The sequence below is a fragment of the Lampris incognitus genome, chromosome 16 (assembly GCF_029633865.1).
Source record: "Lampris incognitus isolate fLamInc1 chromosome 16, fLamInc1.hap2, whole genome shotgun sequence".
Classification (NCBI taxonomy): Eukaryota; Metazoa; Chordata; class Actinopteri; order Lampriformes; family Lampridae; genus Lampris; species Lampris incognitus.
The window spans coordinates 45,598,847-45,614,802 of record NC_079226.1 but is presented as its reverse complement, the minus strand read 5'-3'; positions in this window follow the sequence as shown (position 1 = coordinate 45,614,802).

Here is a 15,956-nt window from a genome sequence, read left to right as displayed (position 1 = left end):
GCTTCCGAACAGCGACAAAGGGCAACACCTTGGAGATGCAGGGGTCCTGCTCCTGACTCAACCTGAGCTCCTCGGTGGATAACATTGGCAGTGTATCCTGACCACCCGACAGATGCTGAACGTGCTGGACCAAACTGAGTGCTGTGAATACTGATGCATCAGGCCAGTCACATTTGGCTTGACAAAAAGCCCTGACCTCAGCTGCATCACAAGCAAACCCAGATCGCGCACTACTCAGTGTTTGGGACTGGCAACGGAGTCTGAAAACATCCTGCACAGAGTCCCCCTCAACCCCGTCGGCTTCCTGAACAAGGGCCGGGTAGGGCTCCCTAAGTAGCCTCTGACTGACGGGCTTGGAAAAAGGGTCGCGACTCAATGCATCCGCCACCACGTTTTTCTTCCCTGGCAGGTGTTTGAGATCGAAGGTGTAAGATGCCAACTTAGACACCCAGCGGATCTCACACGCGTCAAGCTTCGGCTTCGTTAGGAGATAAGTCAGCGGATTATTATCTGTCCAAACGGTGAAGCTTTGACCCTTCAGCCAGTGGCTGAACTTTTCACAAACACTCCACTTCAGCGCCATGAACTCCAGTCTATGAGCTGGATACTTCCACTGTGAGGCACTGAGGGACTTGCTTGCAAAACCAACAGGTCTGGCCTTGGACTCTCCTCGGGGCACTTGAGACAGCACCGCGCCGAGTCCGTCCAAAGACGCATCGACCGACAAAATGAAAGGCACCTCAAAGTCTGGATGGGCAAGCACAACACACTCCAGTAACATCGTCTTCAACAGATCAAATGCTTCCCCACATTCCACCGTCCAGTCTGCGGAGGTAAGCTTACGGAAGCTGCCATGGGGCTTCTTATCCTTAGCTGACCTCCCCCTCCTCTTTTGTCCAGCTGTAAGGGCGAACAGGGGCTTAGCCACGGAGGAGCAGTTCGGGAGGAAATGCTGGTAGTAAAATACCATACCAAGGAAAGATTTGATCCTACGAACAGAAGGCGTGCACCCATCACCTTCCATGAGATCCTGCACTGTCATGTTGGAGATGACCTCTACTTTGGAGGGATCGACAGACACACCTCCGCCATCAACCACGTGGCCCAAAAACCGCACCCGCTTCTGCAGCAGATGACACTTCTTCGGAGCCAGTTTCAAGTTGTTCTCCCTCAACCTCTGAAACACAGTGCGGAGCCTCGATAGAGCCTCAACCTCTGACGGCGCGAAGACAAGAAGATCATCAAGATAGCACAAAAGCTTCGTGAAGTTCAGATCCCCAAAGATCCCAATCATCATTCTCATGAAGGCTGCAGGGCTATTACAAAGGCCCTGTGGCATGCGATTGTATTCATGCAACCCAAGGGGAGTCGTGAAAGCAGTGTACTTCTTGTCATCTTCATGCATTGGGATGTTGAAGAAGCCAGAGGTGAGGTCCATCGTACTAAAGAGGCAGTTACCACCCAGCGCGGCAAGACAGTCCGACTGGTGTAGCAAGGGATGAGCGTCTTTCAAGGTCCGAGCATTCAGCCATCTGAAATCAGTGCAGATCCGAAGCCCGCCATCCTTCTTCCATACCATAACCAGCGGTGAAGCGTATGCGCTCGAGGACTTCCGGATAATCCCTTTCTCCTCCATATCAGTGAGAACTTGTCTCAACTTCTGATAGTGGGCTGGGGGAACCCTCCTGTAGGGCAAGCGAAAGGGGCGCTCATCCACCAGATGGATGCGATGTGTGTATCCTGTGACCTCGCCACAGTCCAGAGAGTCCCTGGAGAAGATGTCATGGTACTCGGTGAGCAGCTGACTGAGCTGGGACTTGCATGCCTCACTAACCTGACAGGAGCTGAGGTCAATGTCACTGAGTCCGAGCTCTGACAAACTCCTAGCCGGCTGGACAGGGGGACAGGCACTATCTGTGGCGTTGGACTCATGCCTCCCTGCAACTGATTGCAGTCCCTGGAAAACATTAAAGTCCTCAATCGCCAAGCATGGAAACACATCAGCCAACTTGCAGTTCCTTTTCAGTGTGATGGCTTTGTCAGATGGATTGACAACAGTCATGGGTACCCACCTATCACCCCAGAGCGGTGTGACAAGTCGACCTACGAGGACACTGCGTGGCATGGCCTTGGAGTCTGTCGGCTCCACAACAACAGTGCTTCCAGCTGACATAGGCACCTTAGCAGGAAGTCTGCCCCAGACTAAGTGCTCGTGCCTCGGTAAGAGTGTCACGGCCTGGGTGAGCTTAACAGTACCTATCTTCTCAGGAACTGCACCACCCCTCCAGCGCTCTACATTCGTGAACATGGACAAGAACTGTTCAACGTCAGGACTAGACGGATGTTCCTGTCTGGACGCGATGTCCCAGTACTCAGTACCACTCTTGAGTACATGGGCCACATGTTTAATGACGTTTGTGCCGACTATCAGATCATCATGCTGACCGGGCACGACCAGAGTGGGTATGACAAAGGAAACACCATAAAGCTGCATGTTGAGGTCATAAAAACCATCAGGCCTAGTCTCCAGACCACCGCAGCCAATCAAGACAATGTTCTCTTCAGGCTGCTGCTTCTCAGGTAAAACACCCCCAGAGCGGAGCTTCTCTACTGCATTTTCACTGATACTGCATGACATAGAGCCAGTATCCAACATGCCATTAAGCTGCACACTCTGGTTGACAAGAACAGGAGCATAGAACAAGTCACTGAAAGCCTGAATCCTCTGTGTCGCCTGAATGACCATACGCGAACCCTGAGGTGCTTTGGCACACTTGTCTTCATACAAGTGAGCCAGGTCGGAGACATCAGTGAGGGATACATCTACATTACCCACACCATCCCTCTCTAGGTGTGGGTTTAGTAGTTTAACGGACGAGACTGATGACCAGCTCTTCCACCAGGCTGAGAACGGAGCTGGTTGGGCGGCTGAGGGTGAGGACAGTCCCTCTTCCAATGACCAGGAGACAAACAGTTTATACATCGGTTCTCCCGGCTGCAGTGGGAAAATGTGGAGTGATCCGGAGACTTACAAACCCTGCACAACCTCTGTGGTGCGTCTGGCACCTGCCCTGCGGCGTTAGCTGGCGGTTGAGTCAGCGTCGGTGTCCGGACTGCAGCGCTAACTGGAACCTGAGTCTGCATTGTGACCAAACGGTCTAGCAAGCTCACCAAACTCCTCATATAGTCATCACCGCCAGAGACAGGTGCGGGAGACGGTGCGGGAGACGGTGTAGGAGACCCTGCACAAAATGGTATAGGAGATGACGCATGAGCCGGGACGGGAGATGGCACCACCGGCATGGTCGTGTTCAAGTCGGGAGCCATGTCGACTACAGGGACATGAACCTGTGAATGGAACCTACGCTCTACCGCGCCTGCTTCACGTTGTCCACCTGCAGCAACACGGGACTTCCTCTCCAGCATGTGCTCATCAAGCCTCTCCTGGATCTCGCTAGCAGACCATTTCCCTGCGGACTTGAACTTAAAAACATTGGCAAGAGACTGATCTGGACAGTGTTTGATAAACATCATGCTTAGCTCGTGGCTTGGCTCTTCAATACTACGGCCCTGCCACTTCAAGCATTCGTCAGCCACCTCCACTGTTTTATTAAGCCTAATCCAATACTCCATAGCGTCCTCACCTGGCTTGGGCAGCGTACTGTAAAAGTCCGCCAGGGGCATGCTCGAGTATGTGAGGTCACTAAAGTGTTGCTTCAGTACATCAAAAATAATGTGGGGGTTCGCTATGTGGTCGACAGATGTGTTGCGCAGCTTTATCCTCACCACGTACCCTGCTTTCCCCATAAGCTTAGCTAGAATCTCATGTGACTGCTCACTAACTGGAATGGCTTGCTTCCTCAAATACAGTCATAAGGCTCTCCCACTCATGAACTGTAAACTTATCAGAGCTATCGCCCCTGAAAATAGGAGGCTCCCTAGCGTCTGTCTGCATTACTACTCTAACACTAGGAGCTGTCTCCAAACGCTGTTCAGCAGACCTAGCACTGTCTGTGTGTGTGTTTCTAAGCATTTGTGTTTCCTGCAGCTTAGCAGTGATTGACTCTCCTATCTTCTCTGCTAACTGAGTAATGAGCGTGGCTAACTCACCCACTGGCTGCTCGCTGTTACCTAGCACAGCCCCTTCGCTGATACCTGGCCTGGCCCGTTCTACGTAGCGTGTGGAGGTGAACTGAGGAGTGCCAAATGTGGTCGGGTCTCTAGGTCCTGGTGCTCTGGTGTCTGGTTCCCCGCCTTCTAAGAGCTGCCCGAAACTCCTACCTACACCTAGCCGTAAACCCCCACCCACATCTAACTGGTACCCCCTCTCCATAGCACACTGGCGATCCAAAGGTCCTGATCAGCAATGTTACCCCCACCTACGTACGAACCACCCTCTGCCATGTTCCTACCTCTAACACGCAGATAAAATAAAAAATAAAATAAAAAAGTGAAAAGCTCAATTCATTTAAATAATTGAATCTAGAAATCACTAAGAGATTGAAACAATCACACACAATCAACAAATTCACCAATAGATTAATCACATATGCACATATCCAGTAGTTTAGATCAATAGATTATTCACACGAGTCCTTCAATCACATCAACATTAACCTTTTCTCCTTTTTTTTTCGTGTGTTTTTCTTCCTTCAGTATATACAAATGTCCTGTTCACAAGCCCAGTCCATGGTAACCACAGCTATGACTGTCCAGTGTCCACACAGCTCAACTCCAGTCCACTGTAACATGAGTGTACAGTCTATAGAAATACCTGAGGACGTCTGGGGCTTGATGACGACAGCAGCCTCCCGCGGCGAGCAACTGATGTCACTCTCAGGATCCAGGAGGGTCACGGCACCAATGTAACGGGGGCAGTCCTATGCTGTTCTATGCTGGTCAGCCTGCTGCACGCCCGTCACTCTCATCGTTAGCTCTGCGTTGTGTTCTATTTTCGGTGGGGTCCCAGGTGTTGTGGGGGCCCTCAGTTTCTCATCATCATCATCATCATCATGATCAAAGAAGGAGGGGGGGACACACAGGACTCTATTTGGCCCACCTTGCCATTTATTTTGGTTTCAAACTCTTCGACAAACGTCCAGTCCTCCAGCGGGAGCGGTGTTTCTTACGGACGTGGGGGTCGAAGTTCAACCACTGCCCGGACTTCACTTGTGTGCGTTAGAAGGAGAAACCGTCCACGGGACTCCGATGTAAGAAAGGATAAACAAGTATTTTATCCCACAGCTTGCAGTATCTTCTTACAGGGATACTCAAAGTTACGTTCTCCTCAACCAGCAAAAAAAACTGTCCTACGGTAAGAAACACGTGTGGCTCGGCTCGATTGCTGCTTGAGACTCCTCCCACAAAACAAAATGGCCTCTCCCGCGTTCCCTCTTCCGTGTACCCACAAGACCTCTCTCTTAAAGCGACAGTACACGTATATGACGGTCGTTGTAAAACATACATAAAAGTAAATAATGACATAAAATAAAATGTAGTAAACACAAATAACAGCACACAGACAGGATTTGGTGATATTTCATACTCAAACAAAATAAAATAAAAACATTAATTTTAACCTGGTTACACCGGGAACGTAAACCAAACTCCCGGCTCACAGTCCTGCTGGGTGAGAGGCATAGCCCCTAGTGTCCGCCACAAATTAACCAATCTCAATGTCACTTAAATTCAACCCATATAATCCGTGCCCCCCCCCCACACACACACCTGGATACTGTCCCCTAAAACCGGCAAAAACCACTGAAAAAAGCAAGCGGCTGCCAGGCTCCGCCCACCCACTGTTCATACACTGCCCCCACGGCGTAATCTGAGGCATCTGTGGTGAGTGCTACTGGGGCAGTTGGTGATGGGTGCGCCAACAAGGCAGTGTCAGCCAGCACAGCCTTAGCATCCTCAAACAGCCGGTTTCTCTCCTCCGACCAGTCAACTGGGCCCTTGGGGTCCTTACCCTTCAGAGCCTCATACAGAGGGCGCATGAGATGAGCCACCCGGGGAATGAACCGGTTATAAAAGTTCACCATGCCCAGGAACTCCTGCAGGGACTTCACCGTGTTCGGGCGTGGGAACGTGGCGACGGCGTCCACCTTGTCGGGGAGGGGGGTTGCTCCGTCCTTTGTAACCCGGTGCCCGAGGAAATCAATGGCTGGCAGGCCCAAATGGCACTTTGCCGGGTTGACGATGAGCCCATGCTGGCTGAGCCGTTCGAACAGCTGCCGGATGTGGACCAGGTGCTCCGCTGCGGACGTACTGGCCACGAGAATGTCGTCCAGGTAAACCAACAGGAACGGCATATCTCGCAGCACAGAGTCCATCAGCCGCTGAAAGGTCTGTGCAGTCCCCTTGAGCCCAAACGGCATCCTCAGCAACTCGAACAGGCCGAACGGCGTGATTACTGCCGTCTTCGGCACATCCTGCGGGCGGACCGGCACATGGTGGTATCCGCGCACGAGGTCCACCTCGGAGAGGATGACCGCCCCCGCGAAGTGCACAGAGAAAAGTCCTGGATGTGCGGGACGGGGTAGCGGTCTGGCGTCGTGGCGTTGAGGCGGCGGTAATCACCTCATGGGCGCCAGCCACCGTTAGCCTTCATGACCATATGCAGGGGAAGGCTCATGGACGCACGATGCCGAGGCGCTCCATGTTGGCAAACTCCTCCTTGGCGATGGCGAGCTTGCTGGGTCGAGGCACCGTGCACGGGCATAGACTGGGGGGCCCGTGGTGGTGATGTAGTGTTCCACTCCATGCTTGGTGACTGCTGATGAGAAGATGGGCGTTGTGAGGTCCGGGAACTCATGTTGGATAAGCAGATGGGACCCGCCTCCCCCAGTGTAGATGGGTAGGAGCAGAAGGAGACGGCGTCAATCAAGCCGGGGTTTTTAACGTCTACCAACAGCCCATAAGCGCGCAGGAAATCCGCACCCAGGAGGGCAATGGACACCTTCGCCATTACAAAGTCCCAGCCGAACCGCCGACCTCCAAAAACCACCTCCACATACCTCCTGCCATAGTTAGCAGCATCCATAGGGGGGCCGAATCCGCCGGCCAGCGCGTCCACTGGTGTCGCAGGCAGGATGCTCCGCTGCGCGCCCGAATCAACTAGCAACCGCCGGCGGCCGGAGATGGTGTCCTGAATAAACAGCAGCCTGCCTTCCTGGCCAATGCTTAGGGCTGCTACTGAGCACCGGCCCTGGCTTTTCCCGCCCTGCTGAAAGTGCGTGGTGCCCGGCATTGCTTGGCTTTGGTTCCAAACCCAGCATGGTAGAAGCACAGTCCCCCTGAGTCCTGCTGCCGACGAGAAACCGCTGCCGCGGCGATGCCCGCAGCCTCAACCGGCGGAGGTGGAAGAGCGTGGGCAGGCAGCAGCGCGGCCACACACTGCTGTCGGCTGGCCAGAAAAATCCCGTCAGCCTCCGCGGCAACTCCCGAAAGTTACTGGTGGTGGACAAGTTGGAGCTGGCCAAGGCAGCACGGACGTGCGAGGGGAGCTGACGGAGGAACAGCTGGCCGAAAAGGAAGGCGGGGTCACACGAACCCAGCATGCTCAGCATCTTGTCCATTAGCTCCGATGGCCTGCTGTCTCCCAGGCCTTGCAGCGAAAACCACCAGTCCGCCCGCTCCACCTCTGCTGGCTCAGAAGCCTGCAGCAAGGGTCTCTTAATCGTACCGTACTTATCCACGGGGGGCGGGGGTTGAAGCAGGCCCAGAATCCGTGACGCCGTAGATGTTCCGAGTGCCGCCACGGCGTAGTGGTACCGGGTCTCATCCAAGGTGATGTTCCTAATCGCGAACTGGGCTTCGATGTGAGCGAACCATGCTGCGGCAGCCGGTTCCCAGAAGTCTGGCAGTTGGAGCGAGGCGGCGTTAGTCACTGCCGCTGCACTGGTGGCTTCGTTCGCCATGGCTCACGTCGGGGTCACCAATGTGGAGGATGAAAGAAAGGAGACGAGAACACTTCTCCTTTTGACCACACTGCCGTGGGGTCGTTTATTTCCTCCAACTAAAACTAAGTCAGAAGTTCATTCTGCTAAACCTCAGCCTCGTTTCTACCCACAATACCCCTTGCTAAGCCCCGCCCACTGTCTTAAAGGGACCGTCTCTGGCCTGTATGGTGAATACTTAACCTGCAAGTAGGTCACTACAATATCTTTTTTTTTCGATCAGCCATAACGTTCGTATGTAGCCCGTAGAATTAGATGCCACACAGGACACAATTACTTCCGGGGTTCTTGTAGCTTTAATTTTATTGTTTGAACCTTCGAATGCAGATCGTTTTACTGAGTGCATAAATTCCTGTGTCTTTCGAGCAAACAGATCATAAATGTTCACAGATGTGGCAAGTTTGACAGAAAAGATTTTAAAAGGAAAATAATAAATACAAAATACAACATACGGTGCAAAATACGGCAGCGGACTATGTATGTTAAACAGGGTTTAACAAAGACATGTGGAACTTCCTGAAGATCGCGCAACTTCTCACTCTGTCAGTTACCTTTAAACAGAATTAAAATGCCTATAAAACCTTTACATTTCCCTTACTGCCCAAATACAATGGCATGGTGTGGCTTTATGCACGCCAACATTACCTTGTCATGCCTGCAATGGCGAACAGTGGTCGACGGCTCGCGCCCAAAATCACCGAACATCCACTCCAGTAGCGTCCAAATCAAACCATCGTGTCAAATTACCGACATACAATATTGTTTGGAATAATGTTACAGGTATATTTCACAAGATATTTACCCCTACTACTTACTACGGAGTCAGAGCACTGTCACACCGCAATCTCCAGGTGCTCCAAACAAGAAAAAAAGAAAGAATACCCAAGATGCACTTGGATAACTTGCAGAAAGAGTACCCAAGATGCACTTGGATAACTTGCACGGAGTTACAATAAAAGTCCGCAACACTGCCACTTACTGGTCAAAACATGCAATGACAACCAAAACTATAAAAATACACTCACAATCTGCTTCACAATTTAAATACATCAAATGACATTTTACATGGCTTGACAGTGTAACAATTACATATATTAACAGTTAAACTATACTAAATTTAAGTGGAAAATCATTTAACATATTTAACAGATTTACCACCCGGCTACAGTATTTCGATCGTCAATCGTGGCACAAATGGCTTTGTTTTGGGCCATTTCCTTGCGAAGAGTTTCGGGGGCAGCAAGCTCTTTGTTGGCCGGAACTCTATTTTCTTCTCAGGTGTCCTCGCTAGGCAAGCTCGAGACTTCTCCCGGGCCTTCTTCCACATCACGTTTTTTCTTCAATTAGCCTTCTTCGCCATTGTTGAAAACCAACCCCTCAAGTCCCAAATTGTGTTTTGCCTGCAAGCTGGTTGGATTTAAACTTGTTTATCAGTGATTTAAGAGGTAAAACTGCAGCACTATGGGGAAGGGTAACTCATTGCATGTGCCAAAAGTCCAACTTTTTGCCTTTTTGACTCCCTGGATTTTTAACTTTTTAAATTTTATTCCTATTTACTTGTGTTTTACTTATTTTGTTGAACAATTTCGGGGTTTTCCAATGAGAATTTCATTGCTCATTTTACTTGTACATGAACAATGTGACAAATAAACATTTGAATATTCAATCTGTAGTGGTCAAGCATTCAGTGTTTTCCTTTAATTTGTCACCGGTCTGTAAATACACTGCTATGATAATTCTGGGTCCTGGGTACGACGTTAATTGCAGCTGTCAGCGATTAAACCGGCACTCCCACTTCAACCCTTGGTTGAAGGGTTGAAGTTCACAGTTCCTCTGTGAACCAACGGCCATCCATACCTGGGGCCTCATGTTTCAATCGTTACTATGGGCAAATTTGTATGTACACACCCATGGAATTTTTTAGCCCTCTAGATTCTCTGACAGTCAGCGGCAAAGCATGATGTGTCACGTATCGGGAAGGAACCCAAAAACAGACGGGACAACCAGGTAAGGGAAGAATCCAGTCTTTATTGAAGTGACCGATCTCAGGGGTAGAACAGGAGGTGGCTCTGTGGCAGGTAGGCAGGCAGGCAGAAGTCCATGAATGGCGACGTTCCAGCGAAGACTGGTCCATAGTGGAGGCCTTTTAAGGGTGAGGGCGATTGCCGGGGTGAAGGGGGGTCAGCAGGTGTCAGCTGGTGTAGCAGGTGTCAGCTGGCGTAGCAGGTGTCAGCTGGTGTAGCAGGTGTCAAGGGCGATCGCTTTGATGTCAAGGGCGAGAGGCTGTGACAGTACCCCCCCTCCAAGGGGCGCCACCGGGCGACCTACCAGGCCCGTCAGGGTGTGTCCTGTGGAAGTCCCGGATGAGGTTCGCGTCCAGGACAAGGCGACGAGGGACCCAACACCTCTCCTCCGGGCCATATCCCTCCCAGTCCACGAGATACTGCAGGCCGCGACCGCGGCGACGAGAGTCCAGGAGACGACGAACGGTGTAAGCCGGATGATCGTTGATCATACGAGGAGGTGGGGGCGGGGGGCCGGAGGAACTAGAGGGCTGGTAGAGACAGGTTTGAGGCAGGACACAGGGCAGCTTCAGACGGACCACAGAGGGGTTAATGACTTTGACAATGGGAAAGGGACTAATATACCTGGGGGACAGTTTTTTAGCGTCCGATCTCAAGGGTAGATCCTTGGTAGAGAGCCATACCTGGTCACCGGGGGAGTAGTCCGGAGCAGGGGTGCGATGACGATCCGCCAAGCGCTGGTAACGGCCAGAGGCCCTGAGCAGTGCAGCACGGGCTCGCCGCCAGGTCCGACGGCACCGACGGACATGGGCCTGGACAGACGGAACCGGAATGTCTACCTCAAATTACTGGAATGTACTCATTCATAGTCCATTACATAAATAAGTTGTTCACTGCAGCACTAAATGACATGGAAGCTAGCCTAACACTAGCAGCCGAGGTAACTTGCCATTACAGAGCACACATGTTGTTCCTCATATGTTCTGATTAACTGAAACATATGGTGACTAAATAGCATAAACTTAACAAATATCTAAATATAAGTAAAGATAAGTATCAAACTATGATACATAAAGACGATGCCACGGAAGAAGAAAGCAGATGTAAATGGATTGTGGAGAGGTCCATCATCATGTCATCCCAAGTAAACATACTTCCCGGTTGTTTAACTCCCTGTATCGTGACACCTGAAACTGTATGCAAATTGTGTTACTAGAATCCACCATTAGGTGGCAGAAAAGTACTAAATGTTACACTGTAACAGGACACCCATATTGCCCCAAAATATGTAGCTCCAGGATCGGCCTTATGAACCATAAAGAGCTGAAAGGAGGACAGTCATACTCGAACACGAGTGACTGCCAATGATTATAAAAAAAAAAAACACCGTATCCCTAATGGGTTTTGAATCTCTTGCCTCTGATTCTCTATGCAGACTAATTGACTACTACACTACAGGGGGTGATGAATACCAAAGGAGGGGCCCAGGGGAAACCTACAGCTTGATCAGTGCTCTTGATTTCCAATGAATTGTGTCAGCAGAAAGACAACACTCTTTGTGGTGTATATTGTATTTTTGTTGAGCATCAAACCCTGTCAAAATCAATTTTTCATATTGCAATGATGACCTCATCATTACAATATGTAGGATTTTGAAAGGCGTGCATTTTATGCTTTGGATGAAAAACATTTTTTTCCGTTCAGTTGACATAATTTGGGATGACTTTAGATATTCAAGTAAGTGGGGTTGGGCCTAAGTCCTATCGTACCATGATGGCACAGAGTGGTATGGCAGCCATTTATTCAACTCCTCACCAATTTCCTAAATTCTTGTATTTTTTTTACTGTTCATTTATTTTATATTTGCAGCAACTGCATTTTAAATCATTCACCACAACTGAGGCACACGTTTGAGCATCAGATTGAGTATGACAAACAACTTTAACCCAGTTTTCGCTCACTTGGACATACAGATTTAATGCCTGGCATACCTTTGTTTACACCTCGGAGGAAGTGCTGCCAGTGCCGGGAGAGAGGGAGAACAGCGGGAGTCCTCGTCAGAGCTTCAAGGATGTGCTCAAGTACCACATGAAGTTCTGCAGCATAGATGACTCCAGCTGGGAGACAGTGGCCCTGGACAGACAGAGATGGCGCTCCACAGTAAGACAATTGAGAACAGCGGTTGAACAAAAGAGACAAGAAGCCTATAATAAGGCCCACCATGCAAGACATAATAAACCAACTCAAACAACATTCGTCTGTGACAAATGTGGACGATATTTTCGCTCTAATGTGGGCCTGATGGCCCACAGGTTTGCCTGCAGAGCTTAAACTGCATCACAGTCATCATTGTTTCGGTAGACAGCCGAAGAAGAGAAGAAGAAGTTAAGTCTTTGGACAACAAGCTGAAAGAACTCAAGAGAAGGCTGTTTTTTGTTCAGGACACTAAGAACTGTGACGTCATGGCTTTTGCCAAAACTTGGCTTGATCCATCAATACCTGACTTGGCCATTCAACCGGAGGGCTTCGGCATCCGTCAGCAAGATCGGACTAAGGACTCGTGGAAGTGGAGAGGGTGTGCTACATGGTCAACAACTCTTGGTGCATAGACGTGGTGACACTTTCCCTCCTCTTGCTCACCTGTCCTCAAACAGCTTGTGATCAAATACTGACTCTTCTATCTCCCAAGAGAATTCATATGTGTGATCCTCACAGTTGTTTACATTCTACCACAAGCGGACACCGCACGTGCTGTTGACGAGCTGTATGGAGCGATCAATGGACTTGTAAACGCTCACCCGGAGACAGCTTTCACAATGATGGTGATTTCAACAATGCCAATCTGAAGAAAGTTCTGTTGAAATACCACCAACATATGGCCGACACATAGAGTGACCATATTGTCATGTTGGACCATATTTCCACTATCTTCAAGTATGGAAACAAAGCCCTTCCCTGACCTCCCTTCAGCAAATCAGATCATACCTCCATCCTGTTGCTCCTGACTTACAAGCAGAAGCTAAAACAAGAGAGGCCTCTGCTAAGATCAATACAATGCTGGTCAGCCCAAACTGTTTCTATGCTGCAAGATTGTTTTGAATCCAGACTTGGAAGCATTCCGCCAGGCACCTAACAATGACATTGATGCCTATACCTAGACTCACTCACTGGATTCACAAACAAATGCATATCGATATCCAGGCTAAACTGAAAGCATGGACCTCTGCTTTCAAACCAGGAGACATGGACTCTTACAGGAAGTCCAGATGCAACCCCAGGAAAGCCATCAGGAAGGTCAAGAGGGATTAGAGAGAAAAAGTAGAGTTCCACTGACAGGGCACAAACCTGGGATGCATGTGAAGAGAACTACAGACAATCACAGACTACAAGGGAAAACCCAGGTGCCTCAATGACTACTGCCCTGCAGCACTCAGATCAGTCATCATGAAGTGCTTGGAGCAGCTAGTCAAGGCTCACATCACCTCATTACCTCATCACTACTTGATATTCTAGACCAATTGCAGTTTGCCTGCAAACCAAACCGAACCGATCCACCGATTCCATTGTCACCATGCTGCACACCGCCCTTTCCCATCTGGACAAGAGGAATGCCTATGTGACAATACTGTGTGACTACAGCTCAATGTTGAACACAATTGTACCATCAAAGCTTGTCACCAAGCTCAGGGACCTGGGACTCAACACCTACCTCTGAAACTGGCTACTGAACTTTTTGACAGGCAGACCCCAGGTGGTTAGGATGGGCAGCATCACCTCCTCCTCATTGATCGTGAACACTGATGCCCCACAAGGCTGCAGCTAAGCCCACTCCCTGTTCACCCACCGTGGGTGAACAGGGAGTAGGGGATTGGTCTTAGCTGGGACTGTGGCCCACCACAACTCCATTTCCATCATCAAGTTTGCTGATGACACCATTGTCCTCGGCCTCATTACAGATGGCTACAAGATCGCTTACAAGGAAGAGGTGAAAGCCCTGGTGAGGTGATCCCAGGATAACAACCTCTCTTGCCATCAGCAAAACCAAAGATATGATCGTGGACTTCAGGAGACAACAGGAGGGTGCGCACATTCCCTTCCACATCAACAGATCACCAGCGGAACAGGCCGCTAGCTTCAAGTTTCTTGGTGTCCACATCACCAAGGAACTTGTCTTGGTCCCTTCATATGGACACTGTGATCAAGACAGCATGCCAATGACTATTCCTCCTCTGGAGGCTGAGGAAATTGGGCATAGCCCCACGGACCTTTACTACCCTTACTTCACTGTTTCTCTTTTATATATTTTATTCATTATTTATATTGTTACAGTTTTTTCCTTTTCATCCATTCTGAAGAACATGTGAAAATGTGAAAAATTGTGACTGTGAAAAGTTCTATATAAATACCCCTTACTTACTGACTAACTTTTACCGATGCACCATTGAGAGCATCCTGAATGGCTGCATCACTGCCTGCTATGGCAGCTGTTCTGCCCTCGATCACAAAGCTCTGCAGAGGGTAGTGAAAATGACAGAGTATGTCACAGGCAGTTATCTGCCCACCATGCAGGGCCGGAGGAGCGTAAAGAAGGCCCACAAAATAATAAGGGACCCCAGCCACGCAGGACACAAACTGTTTTCTCCACTTCCGTCTGGTAAGAGGAACTGAAGCATGAAGTCTCGGACAAACACGTTTTGCGACAGGTTCTACCTCCAAGCCATACGACCCTTAAACTGATCACTCAGTTGGTATTTGCCCAAGTCTACTGTTTACTGTGTACAGTACCTGTTTCATTATGGTTGCTGTCACCAACTGCACCATCTGCTATTTGCACTTTTTATTCTTACGATACCTGTTCATTATGGTTAGTGTTACTCTCTGCACCAACCATTTGCACAAGTTTACTGTTTGCAATACCGCTGTATGTCATGTACTATTGTACAGATATCCTTGACTGCAGCACACTGTCCAACAAAGTGCATTTAAAGTCTGCACTGATTGTTTTAGCACACGTATCATTTCTTCTTTCATTTTGAGTTCTATAAGTACTTTTATCATTACTTTTCTCCCCCCTCTTGTTTATTGAGTCAGGAAACCAAGCATTTGATTATGGTAAGTGTAAACTTGCTTTTCATATATGGAAAATAAACTTGAAAATTGAAACTAAAAGCCAAATATATGCATAAACAATTTGCTCATATCACGGTGACGGTGCTATCAGTGCAATACCCCGCCCTTTCTTGGTTCATATGTCACTTGCTGATACTAAGTGCAAGCCGTGCAAGCTTTAAACCATATCCGGCACATGTCTGTCTGCCACTGCAAACCCAGCAGAAGGATTTCTTTAATTGTGTCAAAGGATTTAAGGCGCACAACGCACTGACACAAGCACGGCTTTCTGACTTTTCATACTCAGTCATTACAGCTGCCAAAGTTGAAAACATTTTTTTGAAGATTTTAGTAGTACGTGTGCAAAGATATTAATTATAGGAACCCAAATATACCCTGGTCCAGCCAGGAGAGGTCAGCTGCGCCCAGTCCTTTGATGGCAACACTGTCCTTTCTCCCATTTAAGAGTGATGTGTGAATTAGCTCATTAGCTTATTAGCCAAATTATCCCAATACTGGCAGGGAATGAACTCGTGCAGAGGATATTCACCCCCAGCTGAGTAAGTCCTTTAAATGAAAATAGGTACTTCATGAATAATGCTCTCTTTACCTGTAGGGACGTTTTCCTCTGAATGATGGAGTGATCATGTTGAACTTCATCATGCCATGATATGTGAAGGCTGTGCATGTCCCCTGCAGGTTTCTGTCCTGCAGGAACGTTGTATGTACACTCTTCTGTATGTGCCCCTGTAACTGACTGTTCACACTTTCTCCAGTGTGGAAACTATTAAGCATCGGACAAGTGAAATGACCGAGGGTATGTTGGAGGGTATTAACATGCACTGGACTCCAGCAGGACATGCAC